The 17,755-nt window shown below is 36.1% G+C and overlaps 1 protein-coding gene across 12 annotated transcripts in view; it reads left to right on the forward strand.

The window, feature by feature from the left end:
* The window catches only part of AUTS2 (AUTS2, activator of transcription and developmental regulator), a 1,087,944-nt gene that overhangs the window by 551,982 nt on the left and 518,207 nt on the right, over nucleotides 1-17,755 (forward strand). The window lies entirely within an intron of this gene.

Below are 17,755 nucleotides of genomic sequence, written 5' to 3' on the forward strand. Positions count from 1 at the left end.
TCATTTTAACATTATTTCTACTGTGTACTGTGACAGCAACTTGAAGGAGAAAGTCAAGAAATGTACATTGATTACCCCATTAAATTACTAGATTATTAATTAAGTAACTAGAATAAACTGCAGCATTGCAATATTCCAAGGGTGGTTTGTGTGTGTGTGTGTGTGTGTGTGTGTGTGTGTGTGTGTGTGTGTGTGTGTGTGTGTGTGTTGTTTAGCATTGTAATATTGCAGGGATTTTTGGGGCTAGTTTCATGTTATCCCGTTGTTATGGGAAAATTCAGGTTAAGTCAGTCAGTTAAAAAGTATTTCTATTAAGTATCTACTCTGAGCCAGGCATTGTTCTTTGTGCTTAGACTATTGAGCTGAATAAGAAGAAAGCCGTGTTCTCAAGGAGCTTACATTCTGGGGTAAAGATAGATAGTTAACACGTAAAGAAGCAAATGATTAATTTGGAGAACTGTTGTGTGGAGAAGGGACTGTATGCTCACAAGTGCAGGAGCTAGATCACTTTGCATGGGCCAGGAGGGAGAGAATGGTACCTTAAAGAAGGATGATAGCAGTGAAATGTTAAGTGGTTGCATCTAGACTTTACTTTGGATATAAATTTGACAGGACTTAAGGTGGAATGGATATGGGATGCAAAGAAAAAGAGAAATCAAGGATGATTTCCAGAATTGTAGCTGGATAACTGATGTCATTTGTAGATAAAGGGAAAGATTGTATGGGGATGAATTTGTAGAGTGAGAAGCAGGGAATCAGTAATTTTGTTTTGACATGTGATGAAAGAAATGCCTAGTAACAGCCAAGAGAAGATGTTAACTGGACAGTTAGTCTAGGAGACTGGGGAGACAACTAGGGTGGAGATGTAAATTTGGAAGTCATCAGCATATAGATGAGATTTAAACCCCCAGCACTGGCTGAGTCCCCGAGGAAGAGAATGTAAGTAATGAAGAGGGCCTAGAACAGAGTCCCACGTTCAGAAAGCTGGTAAGGAGGAAGAACCGAAGGGCGTGGAGAAGGAGAAGTCCATGATGTAAGACAAACAGGGGTCACTAAAATAGGGAAAAAGGTGTTTCATAAACGAGAACACAGAATATGGTCAGTCCTGTTTGTGCTATGGAGAGGTCGAATATGGTCAGGACAGAGAATTGTTCATTAATTAAAAATTATAGCTTTATATTACTCCTTTAATATAACCCATTAATGAAACAAAAAACCTAGTAGCTGACATCACTCACAGAGGGTCTCCCAATCTATTTTAGTATTATTTTTTTAGTTATTCCCTCAAACCAATGTTTAGCTCTTTTCTCCAAAATGGAGGAGAGATTTTTTTTTTCTACTATTATTTATTGGAATTCTCCCTTGCCCCAGTTATAAAAGTAATGGGGCTTTTTGTAACAAAACAAAATACAAGTATATAGGGGACAAGATTTTTAAAAAGTTATTCATGGGAATGAAAAATTAGTAGTATAGAAATTCAATTACGTGCATACTGTCTCTCACCTCAATTTTACAGTAATTTGCTGGGAACCTTTACCCTAGTGATACTCACATCACTTCTGTCAAGAATAAAGTACAATCTGCTATCCTCTCACCCTCCAACTCCCTACCCCCTTATTCCACATGCAGATGCAGCGCTTTTCTGAGTAAAGTTTTAGCGATACCTTCTTTCTAAAATGAAAGCATTTTCCCTTCACGATTAGCATCTGTTTATAGAATAGTTCTTATTTTCGTAATTAGATCCTGCATAGAAATGCAAAGGCTGCTATGTAAAAGGATAATGAATCTTTATTGCACAGTTGAAATCAGATTTGTGCAAAAGGCACTTTGAAAACAGTAATAAGCAGAGACATGTATTAAATCACCCAGATAAGGCACCTCTTTATATTTTCTATTTATAAATGGAAATTATGACTACTCAGTGGATTCCATATGACATTTCCTATTACCAGCAAAGGCTTTAGCTTTAACCATAAAAGTTATCTAAATTCAAAAGACCCTGTGGATTCATGGCTCTAAAGGATACCTCTGGAAGGCACCAAGGCAGGGTGGAGAGGGTCCTTTGTTTTTTTCCTTTGTCTGTGCACTCTGGAGGAGGCAAAGGGTAGCAAGTGATATAAGAAAGACGCCATTTGAAATAACTGATAAGATCTAATCAGGAAACCCAGTGTCCATTTAACATATGCAGTAACATTTTAAGAATCTTCTAGGTGGCCTCCTTGAGACCCAAGTTCATGTCCTTATAAGGTCATCCTTATATTTTCCTATTGTACACATCATTTCCTGGTAAACATAGGATATATTCCCAAGCTAAAACCTTCTCGAGAGGTTTGTTATCTCTTCACCCCCTTGGTGAGTCTCAGAATGCTGGAGCATTGCTTCATGGAGAGCTAGAGGAGGCGGCATTGGGAGGAGGGTAAGAAAGAAAAAAGGATTGGGAAGCAGGGAAAGTCAGTGTCAAATGAACTGCCAAAGATGGATATTATGGCTGCTGGGGACCTCAGAGAGTATCATATGTCTTTTGTGTCTATTTTACAGTCAGTGCTTCATGTAAGATGGCAGTCTCGCCTGCACTCTGCTTAGTATCGATTTACTCTCAGGCATGCCAGACCATTTTAGCATTGCTAAAGGGAGAATATCCTATGTATTTCCCTTCATAACAGACATATCAAAAGTGTATCTTTTTAACCCTTCATTTTTTTCCCTGTCTTCTTCTTACTATTCTTTTTTCACTTCCTGAAACTTTCCCCTGGGTTTATTTTTTATTTTATTTTATTTTATTTTTTAAGAAAAAATGGAGAGCCCCATATTGAAAACATTGTAAAGAGAACAAATCAAATAGACCTTTTTGGAGAACAATAGAGTGTCAGTAACAACTCAGACCTGTGAGATAAAGGCTTCAACTATTGTACATTCCTAGCCTGTCAGTAGAAGTGGAAAGACCCTATATCCCAAGGCTAGCTTTGTGGTGGCAGAACCTGTGCACTGCTGAGTGTTGACAAAAAGGAATGAATGGATGCTAAGTTTGGAGACCAAAAATATCATCATTTTTCACCAGCACAAACGTTTCTGTTTTCCTGACTTGCTGCATTGTGTATGGGGAGAGAAATTGGTTGTCTGGCGGTGTGAACTGGCATCTGCTTAGCAGTTTCAGCAGTTCAGAACTGGGACACTCCCTCTGTCAGAATTCCTTTCCTTTTACCTCTGCTCCATTAGTAGGGAGGCTGGGACCAAGCTCCGGAATTGATTTGCATACTTCTGTGCTACCCAGCTCAGACAACATATGGCAATGTGGAATACTTGGGTTTATATCTCTTCGCTCAAATTCCTAAAAAAATTGGAAAACTCCAGCGTTTGTTTTGTGTTACAAGAATTTTTAATTCCATTTTGGGTAGGCCAAAGCAACAAATTTTGGCATAAAAATTTCTGGATCAGTTACTTTAAAAAGAGAACATTGATTTGCTTCCCCTCTTATATCCTGTCAGGAAAAAATGTGTGTTGGATCTTGCAACACTGCATCATGCAAAATGCCCATGTAGGCACACTGACTAGAAAGGGTCTTCAAATCATTTTCATTTTTGCAATTCAGTGATTTTATATCTATTTCCTTTCCATTTTAATTTTTCTTAATTTTAACTGTAACTAAATGCCTCAAACTTGGGACTTTTTGTAGGATCATCCATGTGTAAAAATACGTAGATACAATCATACGAAGAATACTGCTTTAATGTGACATCGATAAAAAAAAATGTGACCGTTTTCAGCGCACTTCAACTTTGAATAATGTTAATGATTAAAAATCATATTTTCTTCTTTAGGAAAATACTTTGTTGTCTTAATTAGGGATAGATATTATACACTATGGAGTAAGTGAGTTCTTAAGAGATGTCTTTCAAAATGGGAAGTAGTTTTCTATGGGTACTCAAGCGTTTCTTTCCTAAAGTTTCTGGGGGAAAGTGGAAATAGCATGGACATTAGAGTCCTCAGGGCTCAGTTTGAATTCTCACGTTGCAATGTGTCCTGTTGGGATGGCCTTAGCAAATAATGTAACTTCTTCAAAGTTAGAAAGTCATCATAATGGTAATACATACTAACAGTATTATTGTAAGAAAAAGTGAGATGGTGAATGCCAAGGTAGCTGGTGCAGTATTTGACACTTGGTGGTGAATAAATATTTATCTCATTTCATCCCAGAGGGTGAATGCTAAATAACTGTTGTATTTCCAGAAAGGTATGTGAGGCCCACAGAGGAGGACTGGACCTAATTATACTTGTACAGTCTTGGAAATAGTGAGCTCTGTTTTTCAGCTAGTATACCTTATTTTGTTGTTGCTTCTCTTTCACTTTAAAACAGAACACAATTTTGAACTCTGTGCTCTATACTGGTGACTTAATTAAGCAAGTTTATTGACTGTCACAGAGGCTGTGGTTAAAAACTGGCAGACATCATGTGTCTGTATTAGTATCTCCAAGGAAATAAAAGGAAAAGACAGGTTTCCACCCTGCCACATTTTTTTTCCTTCTCTTTTCTCACAGGCTCATTCTTGCACTGCAGCATTTCACTTATAATCTGTTAATTAAATCATTTCACTCCATTTTATATAATTTTTAATTTAGCATTCATTTTCAACTTAGCTTTTGGCTTCATTTACTGATAATAAACAGTGTTGCACACAACACATGTTCCACAAAACATTCAGTCATACACATTCAGATGCCAATAATTTTTTCCAAGATGTCAGGCACATTAAAATTAAAGGCAGCATCTCCCCTCACCCTTTCCATTACTGAATGTGCACCCTGTCTGAATAATATATACTCCCTGACAGCCAGCAGTAAGCTAATGTGTAAAAATTATGTGTAGCATGTCCCTAGTACCTTTTTGAAAATTCATGGTTTTCCCAGACAGTTCTGTAGAAGGTTTCTGGAATGACCACTCCAATACCTTGTATCTATACCTTTGGCTTAATACATACAAGTGGTAATGGCTCTCTAGAATAACTGCTTTATAGGTTGATAACCATGTGGTAGTTTTTGAGAAAGAAGGTTCTAGTGTGGTATTTAGATCACTTCCTCTTAGATTATCTTTTGAATCATAGTTCGAATTCTAAAGATACAGATTTCTTTAGCTTTATGTGATATCTAAAAGTTTCCAAGGCTTATGAACTCCAGACTTTATAGATCACTTCTAAGTGATGGATACTGTGTTTTTGGTGTAGCTGTCCAGGCCCTTAGGATCCATTTACTTTCACTTTGCTCCTGTATATCATTTGAACCCTCTTCGAAAAGTTTCTGCTGTTACAGTTAATATAAAGTTTTCGTGTAGTAACTTCAGTTCTTTGCCCACCATCTGTTACTAGCTAAAGGAGGCACTCTTGGTCATATTCTTCTAAATACTGGCCAATGAGTCCGCAAAATGTATTGTAGATGTGGTATGTGTTGGATACTATGAGAGATGCTGGGATGAGATGACAATCGAAACCAAACGGTCTTTTCCCTTATGGAGATGACATACTAGCATGGGGAGACAGTAATTTTACAAATATTAGCCACTCAAGAGCAGAGTTATCTGAGAGGTTCAGGGATGCCTGAAATAGCATAACTGAGATATCCCACTTTGGGAGTTTGGGAAGCTCCCTCTCAAGGCAGTATTAATTAAGCTGAAGTGTGAAGCATGGTTGAGATGTAGCTTAGGTGAACAGAGGGGCATGGAGGGACATCACATACAAATGATGACTGTGGAAAAGATGACTTGTTTGAGTCCCAGAGAAGGCAAGGGGCAGAGTACCACGAGGTTAGTAAGACTCTGATACCAAAGGGCCATATAACACTGAAGGTGAATGTCAGATGTTATTCTAAGGTCAATGAGCGATGAAAGATTTTAGGCAGGGACTGACTGAAACACATTTGTTTACATTTGGAAAAACATCACACTGTGTTTTAGAAAATGGTTAGTGGAGTGGAGGGAGAGATGAGTGTGGAGGCTTGCAGTAGTAGGGGTGAGAGATGAGAGATGGTGATTACCTGGTGTACAGCAATGGTGGAAGTGAAGATAGTGAGAAGTAGATTAATTTCAGAGTTCTTTGGGGGTGACATGGATGGGACTTGTGGTTAGTTGAACTTGAGAAAAAGCGAAGCGTCAGGGATGACACCTGGAGTTTGGCTTGAGCAGTTGTATAGATGGTAGTAAGTTTTTAGGTTGAAGGATATACTTTCTGTATCTATCTCATTACTGCTATCTGAGCATCAAGGTCAGAGGTCAGAAGCTTATAAAATGTGGTGGCAGGAGAATCTTTTTATACAGAATATCTTCTGTTACAGCTGAACAATAAAAATTAGCTTAAATCATAGACTTTCTCTTTATTTTGATTGTCATCTGCTGAGAGCTAAACATAGCAACTTACAAGGTGGCTCACGGGTAATTTGACAGATTAAAAAATAAATAATTGTAGAATCTCTATATCCTCTCCCGGTTGCTTTTAGCACTTTTCACCTTGAATGATAGAGGTGCGCTTTATCTTGAGAAGATCTTCATGGAGTTTTCTACTCTATAACATTTTAACAGTTTCAGTCCTAGTTTATTGCAACTGTTGGGTCCTCCCTATACCTCCAACTGTGGATATTCTCTTTCTAGTCCCAAATTTCCAGTATACAGAAATTTCATCTTATCTTTAAGATGAACAGAGTGTTGGGAAAAAAATGTGGATCCTGAAGGGTATAAGACTAGCTTGAAGTCTCAGCCCTACCACCAACATTTGCTTTGTTTAATTTTAAATAGCACCCTAGCTAATGCTTCATCTCCTTGCCCTTCCACTGGAGTGCCACTGGCCCTATGTCTGTCTGCCAGCCACTGCATTCATTCATCTGTGGGATTTTCTCTGCTCGCTGAATTCTGCTTTGCCCACAGGGCAGGCAGAAAGTAAGAGAGAATTAACTCTGACCTGAGCAGCCCTCAATCAATAACCAGTGAGAGTTGTTGTATAAATATCCTAGCTCCCTGGCCCTCCAAGTGGAACAATGCCGAGGTATGCATTCCACCTGGCTTCCAGGGTCTCCCCAGTGGCATCAACTTCTAGTTGTCCACAATGGTAGTTGGCTTCATTATACACCCTTTATTTCCTACCTGTTATACTTGTCTCACTTCCCCACTCCCCTGCTGTTGTTCACTTTACCTCTCAAATAAACTTCTTACTCTTACATTCGTCTCAGGGTCTGCTTTTGGAACCCACGCTAAGACAATTGAGAAATTTGGTTTCCTCATTTTGAGAGGGATTGTGTTTTACTAGTTGGTCACTTTCCTTTGGGTACCATCTCTGTCATTCTTTGTGGTTGTGTATCACTTAACATAAATCCTTGTCTTTTGTTTAGATTAGTCTGTTGGTCTGAGACTCTGGACTGTGCTGGCGCCCCAGGTTGCGGGGAAAGCTCTGAAGTACAGAAGTGACTGGGTCAGATACATCCAGGACCTGTGCTTCCCAAACAGGCCTGTGGGACAAGGCGTGTATCTCTGAAGCAGAGTACCCTCTGCTTCCTGAAGAAGGGAGCCTAGCCTCGATTTTTTTTTCTAAGTATTTAAAATTTTTCTGTGTTCTGTAGTGGCACACTCTACCATCTACTGTATTAGTCTTCATACTCTCTTTGCTTCCTTTCTCGTACTCCTTGTTCTTTAAGGTGCAGTTTACTGTAACAACAACAACAACAAAAATGTTTTCCTGGTGTTAATAGTACTTTTTAGCTATGTCTTTCAATTATGTTTCTGTGACAATCTTTGATACTTGATAGGCTTTATTTTATTTTTTTGTTTGTTTCTTTTTCTGGCTACTACCACTATTTGGACTATTTCGAAGTTTTACTTGTCATGCTTCAAATGTTTGTTAGCAAGGAAAAATGTTATCTCTACATAATAGAACCCCACAGAGAAAACAAATTGGTCTAGGATATTGGTTTGCCATCTTCTGTCTTTATTTCTGTCTTTCAGCATTCACAGATACTCCTATCATTCTTTTCACTGGTCTTCACATAAAATTGGATCTTCCATTCTATGCAATCACTTTCAAGTTGGGTGCTAGGAGATAAAGAATGTGGCTGAGACCTAGAGGAAAAATTAACTGAGAAGTTCGACTGGCAGTTATGATGTGGAAGAAACGGCTGAGTGACACCCACTATTCATTCCTACCTTATTCTAGTTATTCTTTCTTAACTACAAAGACTAGAAAACTGAAAAATTTATTTTCTAGATTCTCTTTCGTCTGGGATTCTGAGTGTTAACCCTTTGACAATGCAGGGGTTAGGGGACATCGACTCTACACAATCAAACATCTGCATATAACTTTTATCTCCCCTAAAACTTAACTACTAGCAGCCTACTATTGACTAGAAGTTTTACCGAAAACATAAACAGTCAATTAACACATATTTTATATTATATGTTGTATTATATATTGTATTCTTACAATAAAGCAAGCTAGAGAAAAGAAAGTGTTATTAAGAAAATCATAAGAGAAAATACTTATTCACTGTATTTAATGAAAAAAGATCAGTGTATAAGTGGACCCATGTAGTTCAAACCCATGTTGTTCAAGGGTCAAATGTACCTGTTCAACATTTGGAATTTAGAAATGAAGTAGAGGCCACTCAGCTTTAGCTTTAGGTGTTTTTGTCTGATAAGCCAGGTTATGGAGAAGTATGATTTTTGTGGAGTGGTTTTCCAGCGTCTAGTTACCAGCTTCCTGGATATTAAAAGGCAATTGTGGTGTGACTTCTTGATTCTTGATTTTAGCTTTACCCATGTGTTTCTAAACTCAGCTGTTCCCGTGGTGGCTTCCTGTTTATAGGAGAGGAAAGGCCATCTTTCATTCCTGTTCAATGATTTTCATAAGTAGCTGCTTCTCTATATTAAACCCTTCCTGTCTAAAATTTCTTAAGTGCTTTCTGTTTTCTGACCTGAATCCTAACTGATATAGATGGATTGATGCGGACTTTGTGCTTTAAGGGTGTAGACCAGAGAAAAAACAAAAGGGATGATAAAGAAGCAGCAGGGTGGTCAGCAGATGTATATACAGCTCCGTGATCCAGTATCAGCAAGAAAACAAGTCCACTGCTAGTTAAGTCACACTGCTGCTAATGCTGTAGCTCTCCTGGTCTTCTTTCCTAGACCTCCTCCCAGGTCCTCTGTATATTCATCCACCCAGTGAGGCAGTTCTTTGTTGTATACCCCATCATTCCTAACTTCGTGCTTTGAAGCATTTTACTTTTCTTCACATTTAGGAAATAAGGTAAACCAATGACTAGCAGACTAATTTGCCTCACCTGTAACTAGAGGAGAAAGGAAAAATTTAGAGCCCAGTGCTCCTGACCTCCCTGTGATGCCGTATTTAGAACAAATAGAGTGCCTGACATGCTGAGGCACAGTGAGATGGTTGACGGCATACACACTAGAGCAAGCCACAGTCCCTGCTCTCAAGGTCTATGACTGGCCACTGAGGCACACAGTCCCACTTCCCATGTTTCATTCATTATGCTAATTTTCCACCAAGCTCTAGCCCCACCTCTGTCAATTATTTTTGTTTCAACCTTCTAATTACAACATTATATGACCATTCAGACTGGTACTAATTAAATCATTACTTAATTCACAAAGTGTGCAATAATGCTAATGCTTCTTGTCAGCTAAAATTGCAACATGGCACCTACTTTCTTCATTCTCAGGAGACTGAGTGTGTGTGTTCTTCCACCCAACAATTTTGCTTACCCTGTGATAGCTAGCTGACTGTCGTGTAGATTCTACTCTTTGCCAAAAATGGGAAAACAATGTGGTTGACTTAGCAATGGAAACCTGCAAATCATATCTTGACATTTTTGTGGAAAAAAGTCTTGATAGTAAAGAAGAAAAATTAGTGTTAAGATTTAAATCATTATTTGCTGCCATATTTTCTTGTCATTATGTTCTTCATAGTATATTATTTTTTACAGTAAAACAGTAGCTTATCTCTTTTTCTCATATTTAAAACAGATTTGTTTTTCGCTCAATTAGACTTGTGATCACAAGAACACAAAGTAGTATTTTTCTCCTTCTGGAGAGAGACATACCGTATGACAAGCAAATTGTCAGGAATAATTATACCAAATGATAGAATAAAATCCAATGGAAAACATCTCTCTCCTTGCTAGTGATACGATTTTATTTAAGACACAGCAAGCATCAAAAGCAATTATGACAAGGTGAAATTGACAAGTGGCCCTCTGCCATGATTTTATTTTTAATTGCTAGTAAACTAATTAGCCAGAACAACATGTTGTGTAATCCACAAAACTGTCACTAATGCGTTCTCCAATAAAAGTGAGATATATGATGTCGAAAAGTTCACCTTTACGAGATAGCCAAACGAAAAATTGTTTCAGAAATCTCATTGTATAGACACCACAAAGTAAAAAGTTTCCTCCCACGCATGGAATAGCATTTGTATGCAATATTTGTTTTGGGATATGAATAGGAATTAAGGACAAGTATTTTACTTTTTTTTCTTTTTAAAGACCAAATTGTGCATCAAAATAGCAACTACTTCCTTAAATATAACTAAGTTTCACATAGTTGAGTCATTTCTAAGACTGACAGTCAATCAGTAGTTATTTCTCTAGTGCAAGGGCTGGCAAACGTTTTCTGTAAAGGGACAGTTGGTAAATATTTTCGGCTTCGTGGCATCCAGTGTTTGTCACAGCTACTCAGTTCTAATGTGGTGCAGCAGCAGCCATAGATAGTTCGTGAATAAGAGTGACCGTGTTCCAAATAAACTTTATTATGGACACAAAAATTTGAATTTGATATAATTTTCATTTGTCACAAAATATTCTTTTGGATTTTTTTCAACCATTTAATTCACGAGCTGTTACAAAGACTAGCAATGGGTAGGATTTAGTCCACAGGCTGTTCCAGTCTTTGCTCTTGTGCCTGTTGCATGTCAGGCAGAGTCACTAGTTATTTCTTTAGTATCTGTTATGTTCCAGGCAGAGTGCTAAGCACTAAGGGATATTCAGGGATAAAGAAAGTTTCTGCCTTGATGAAGCTTACAGTTGAACTGGAAAGGGCATTTGGACAGGACTGAGAGACACAGTATTAGATGTTACATAGTAAAGGTCACTCTGACCAAAGCCACAATTGCTTTATAAATTTGGAAAAAGATCATTTCAGCTGAAGGAGATGTTCTGCTAAGACCTGCCCTGGTTAGGTAAGGATGCATGGAAATGGGATTTCAGCTGGACCCTGAAAAATAAAGATGTGGGCCTCTAGAAAGAAATCAAGGGCGTACATTACATAATGCCTTCTTTTTTGGGGCGGGGGTGGATATGGCGGGGGATGGTGAAGGCATTAACCATGAATTAGTTATTATTTCCCCCCTCATTCATGTCTTCATTTTGTCACATTATGAAAATTTCAAATATATAGCAAAGTTTTAAAGAATTTTACAGTTAATGCCAAATACTCACCACCTAGATTTTACCATTAACTTTTTGCTACACTTGTTTTATCACAGATCTATCCTTCTATCTGTGCATTTTATTTTTGGTTTATTCCAGAGTAAATTGCAGACATCAGTATACTTTCTTAGAAATACTTAAACATGCATATAATTAATTATGGTTTATAGTTTTTTCTTTTTTCTTTTTGTTTTCCTTTTGGTGTGAAATTTACATATAATGAAGTGTACCGACATTAAATGTATATTCTCTGAGATATAATGAGACTTCTCCCTATGTCACCTAAATCCTATCAAGATCTATAATGTTCTCATCACTCCAGAAATTTCCCTCACAGTCAGTCCTTGTCTCCGTCCTACTTCTAAAGGAACAACCATTCTGATTTTTTTTCTGTTGTAGATGACTTATTCTAGAATTTCATATAAATGGAATCATACAGAACCTATCATTTCGTTTTGGCCTTTTGACATCACATATTTTGTCTTGCTTGGTTGTAATATTCTTAGAAGCAGAAGGATCTAAATGCAGTTATTTTCCCAAGAGGAAAGTATCCTCTTGAGTGCAAGCTGTCCAATATTCTATTAACAAAAACAACAGTTTTGCTCAATTATATATATATACACACACAAACACACACACACACACACACACACACACACACACATAATTTTATAATGTTTATTATAAAATTAAATGACCTATGGATTAAATTTTTCACATTAACATTTCTTAAATGTCTATTATGTCCAGCATTTTACATATTTCATGTTTTTATTTCGTCTTTGCGATCTCTTGGGGAGTAAAGGGTAGCAAAGTTAGGAATGGGTGTTTAAGGGGTGAATGGTCATGGAGATGCATTTTAACAGTTGTTCTTAACAAATGGGTAGAATGTAGACGTGGAGATGGTCAATAGGAACATGCAAAATTTGTTATTCTTTTGAAAAGAAGGAAAGAGAGCTAGAGAATTCAAGGACTGCCTTTAACATTTATGATTTTAAAAAGGATGGTTTTTTCCTGCAGGATTGCATGGGATGTTAGGGTTTGAGACTATAGGGTGCATGTCTTCTTTAGTACAAGGTTTTAACTGGTAGAGTTATATTTATTTAAGGATTTCAAGATACTTTATGACCATCAAATCACTAGGCCACTTCTACTGAAATGTTGGGAAATTACTCCATGAATTTTACAATAAGATTCTGCTTTTAAAAGCTCCCCAAAGTTTGGAGGAAGCAGAGTACAGTATGCATCGAGAGAACTGGCTTTATTGTTCAGAGTGAGAATGTTCTTGTTGATCTGCCTTCAAACCAGCTTATAAAGTATTTAAATGTTATTTGCTATGCTTTATGGTAATATTTCTTTGCCTGGAAATTTGCATTATCATTGTTTTTTATGGCATCCTTTTTTAATATTGAACTCCACATGCATTTGTGACATGTGGAAAAAATTGGGCAACATTTAATGTCACTTTAGAAGCAGTTTACATTCCTCGTACTTAGTCTTTTACATAGGCTTGGTCTTCACTGTTAATCGAAAGTCTGTGCTTCTTCTCATTAGTTTAAGAAGCTTGTTTAAGGACTTAAAGTTCCCCTTATAAACAACTTCTGTATTAATTCTTGAATGTAGGGGACAGTTTCCCCTTCTTTTAAGATAAATTTTACCTAGCAATTAATAAAATACCAGAGCGGTATTGCATCAAATCATTGTCGCCTTTGGGTTTAATATGTCCAGATGCAAAAGAAATAAAATCACTGAGGTTTTTTGGTATCTTAGTCTGTCTCTCTCCTTTATTTTCTTCCAAACAGTTTTTAAAAATCAGTTTAGGAAATCTCTAATATACTAGACTAGCATAATTTTAGAGCTGTAAGTTTCCTGAAAAGCTTATTTAGCAATATCCTGTTCAATGCTTGAATCTCTTATCTAAAATTCTAAATGGGTGGTCATCTACCTTAAAGAACTGAATCCATCCATGCCCCAGCAACTTTCTCATGTAAAAGTTCATAATCCATTTTGGTACTTAAGATATTGAAGACCCTATGAAATTCTCTGAGGTAGCTGCCAGTAGAGATGTTGGTCCTTTAATGTTTGTAGAAAGGTTAAGATGTAGTTGTTAGTTTACTAATTACCATGGTTTTTTTCCTCCAGCAAAACAAACAGCAAAGCATCAAAAACACTGATTATCATGCAAGGTATTAATTTGGGGAAGATTATGATACTTGAAAAATTAATTTGATATAAAACGATTTTATTATGAACTTTTTCTGCTGCTTTTTCTCAAGTTAACGCCGACATGAAATGGCTATGTTCATGTAATTTCTTTTCCCAGTTTGGCTCAAGACTTGTATAGCTCCCAGTGGTAAATTTTGCAGTTGTATTGCATGATTAAAGTGTCCATCAAAAACTTACAGTTGGTAAACAGTATTAAAAATCCATCTCCAGCTTCTGTAAACTGTACAGAGAGCTATGAATACTAGAAGAAATGGAAATATTTTAATTATCTCAAGTAGGACTAATCAAAGCAAAGCAACCAGTTTATTGAATTGAACATGTAAATGTCTATTCATCCATGACATGGCTTAACATTTATGTCATCTTTTAAAAGCTGTTCTGTGCTTTGTAGGAGTATAGCTGTTGTTCAACATGGAACTGAATTCCTTAGAGGGTCCCACCCCCCCCTTTAAAAAATTACATGTCATAGGTTATTTCCTTAATATTCTTTTTCTGCATTCAGTTAACTTCTTTCATGAAGGAATGAATATGAACTTGGATAACTTGGTTCAGTCACCCTGCCATCACCTCTTTCTTTCAAAGGAATTTTACCTTTTTTATTTCTTTACAGTAAGGCTTAGTAAATTCTTGCTCTGCACTGAGTACTATTTTAAGCATGTTTTATACATATGTCAGTTAGTCCTTATAGCAATATAATTGTTTTTTCCATTGTACAGATGAAGACATAGAGGCAAAATGTTGTACAGTGTTATAAGTGGTAGAACTAGGATGTGAATACAAATCTCAGAATATTCATTGTTAAAATGAATTTAAATTGTGCCAAAGATCATTAACATAGACACCAGGCAGAAATTCCTAAAGTGAATAGAAGCTTAAAAGAGCCTCTTAAGTGAGTACAGCTAAAATTGGTTGGAGTAGTGGTGATTTCCTGGGATTAATATCACCAATAAGCCGTCTAAAAACAGTCTTTATAAAAATCTCATTTTTTGGTGATTAGTTGTATTCTTATCTTGAGACAGGAAGTTAAATTACATGGCTGTCTGAAGACTCCTTTAATATATTTAATGCAGTCTCCAATGTGGAAATTTAATGATTCTTTTTAACTTTAAATAATTATTTTCACTATAAAAATAAGTACAAAGTAGACAAAAATGTTTATATTCCTGCCAATCTAACATAATGATACTTTTTGACCTATTTCTTTCTAGTCATTTTTTCCATGTGCTTTTTAAAAGAAAACATGTTTATTGAATTATAATGTATATGCCATAAAATCTACCCATGTTAAGTATATAATTAAATGAGTTATAATAAATCTAGAGAGTTGTGTAACCATCACCACAATCTAATTTTAGAACATTTGCATCACTCTACTCTACAACCTCATTCTGTAGTTTCTTAAGATGGAAATTTCTGTTATTGGTTTGATCTTTCTGTTAGAAGTGTTTATAGCACTGCTTTAGTTGAAGCTCATAAATTTTGATATAGTATTGTGTTTTTATTTTTATTAAGTTCAAAATCATTTTAAATTTCTCTTGCGATTCCTTTACTGACCCATGGAATATTTAGAAGTATGATGATTTGTTTAAATATATTTGTGGTTTTCCCAAATCCCACATCCTTTTGTTTTGATTTCTAATTTAATTAGAAATATAGAAAATATGCTTATGATTTCAGTCTTTTAAAATTTATTGATACTTATTTATGGTCTAGCATATGCTGTATCCTGGATAATGTACCATATGTGCTTGCAAAGAATGTGTACCATTGCTATTTTTGGACAAGAGTGTTCTACATGTGTCATTAGGTTAGCTTGGTTGATAATGTTTAAAATAACTATATCCTTGTTGGTTTTTCTGTCTAGCTGTTCTATCCATATTTGGAGTGGGACATTGAAGTTTCCAACTATTATTGCTCAGTGGTTTATTTCTCCCTTCAGTTCTGTCAGTTTTTGCTCCAGGTAATTTGGGGCTCTGTTGTTAGGTATGTGTATGTATATAATTGTTATATCTTCTTGATGATAGACTCTATTATCATTATAAAATGTCCCTCTTTGTCTCTGGTAACAATTTTGGTTTAAATTCTATTTTGTGTGATAGTATGCTGTCTCCAACTCTTTTATGTTTATTTTTTGCTTTTGTAATCATTTTTCTTTCAGTTTATATTTGTATTTGAGTCTAAAGTGTACTTCTTGTAGACAGCATAGACTTGAATTTTTAGAATCCAATCTAACAATTCCTCTCTTTTGAGGTTTTAACCTATTCATATTTAATATAATCTTTGATTTGGTCGAATTTCTGTCTTTATTTTGATTTTTTCATTTGTCTTACTTTTTTTGTTCCATTGTGCCTTCTTTACGGCCTGTTTTGCATAAAGTAGATGTGTTTTGGTATATTTTGAAAATTTCTTTGTTGGCTTTTACTATAATTTTAGAGTTGTTATCTGAGTAGTTACACTAGGACTTAAAATATGTATCATACCTTATCACAAGTTTAAGACCAACTTAGTTTCAGTAATATGCACAAATTTACTTCAATATAGTTTCATGTCATCCTCCTTTGTGCTTTCATTATCATGTACATTATACTTATATATCTCATAAACCTAACTACATTATTATAATTATTGCTTCATACAACTTACATCTCTTAAAGAGGTAAAGACAAGAAAGGAGAAAAATATATTTATAAATTTAAAAAATATGTATGTATAAACTTACATGCTTACTACTTCCATTATTTTTTATTTCTTCTTGCGGGTTTGAGTTACTGCCTGGTACTATTTTTTTGGTCCACTATAGCTCCATTACCTCCCTTCTTCCTTTGTGTTATAAATAATTATTATTGTATATAGTACATGTTTATATGGTATATAATACAATTTTTAATTACTATTTTATGCAGTTTTCTTTTAAATTAGTTAAGAGAAGCAATGATGAACATTTCTATCTCTAGTTGATGAATTATGACATTATACTTTATTCATTCAAATATTGTTTCCTTAAAGTCTTTGAACATATTCGTAATAGCTGTTTTGAAGTCTTTATTTCCTGAATCCAACATCTGGGCCACCTCAGAGATAGTTTTTATTAACTTATTTTTTCTTATGTATGGGTTGATTTTTAATTTTTTTGCATGTCTCCTAATTTTTGCTGAAAATTGGATATTTTAGATAATATATTGTAGCAACTCTGTATTCCGATCCCTCTCCCCTTCACACATATCTAAGGTGATGGTTGTTCCTGTTATTTTAGCTCTGTGGAGCATGTATCCTCCATAGTGTATGACCACTGATGTCTCTGCTTTGTTGTCCTCCTATATTCCCTGTTTATACCACCCCCCAGCCCCACCCTTTGTTGTATATTTAATTCTATCTTCCCAGGAATCATGCCTGGGTCAAATAGCTCAGTGCTTAGCCAGAGAATGGTCTGTGGTTGTTCAGGCACTTTGAGCTCAACACTTTGATCCACTGAATCACAAAATCTGTCATCTTTTTCCGATGGATCCTTATATGGTTTGGAGAATGAATTATAGTTCAGCCAATTTACAAGTCTGCCTTAAATTTTACCTTCTGTGTCTGTAAGGTCTCATGCTCAGCAAGAATAAGTCGCTTGCTTAGGGCTTTCTCCATTCTTTCTTGAGCTCGTGCCCAGCTTTGTGGATATGCACAGACTTCCATACCAAAATAGGTTCTTATCAAGGCCCTCCTTCATTCTCTGGATCTGCCTATTAATTTTCTGGCTGGTCTGCTGGTTTGTTGCTTGTTTTAATCAGTAATGACATTTCAGGCTAGCTGCAATGTTGCCCTACCCTGATTGTTTGCCATTGAGATCACTATAATTTTTATACTCCTGGGCATAGAATTTTCCATGTTCTGCTCCAAATGAAATCAGTCCTGAAGCAGCAGAGCCTGATCTTCATAGCTTGCACACTCAGACGGTGCTTCTGCCCCATGCACCTGGGGAGAGGGTGAAACATGGGAGTAGCACCAAGCTGAAGTATACAAACTCTCATTGTTCTTATTAGGGTTCTTGAATCTCCTTGAATAAATTCCT

Source organism: Pteropus vampyrus, unplaced genomic scaffold, assembly GCF_000151845.1.
Source record: "Pteropus vampyrus isolate Shadow unplaced genomic scaffold, Pvam_2.0 Scaffold128, whole genome shotgun sequence".
NCBI lineage: Eukaryota > Metazoa > Chordata > Mammalia > Chiroptera > Pteropodidae > Pteropus > Pteropus vampyrus.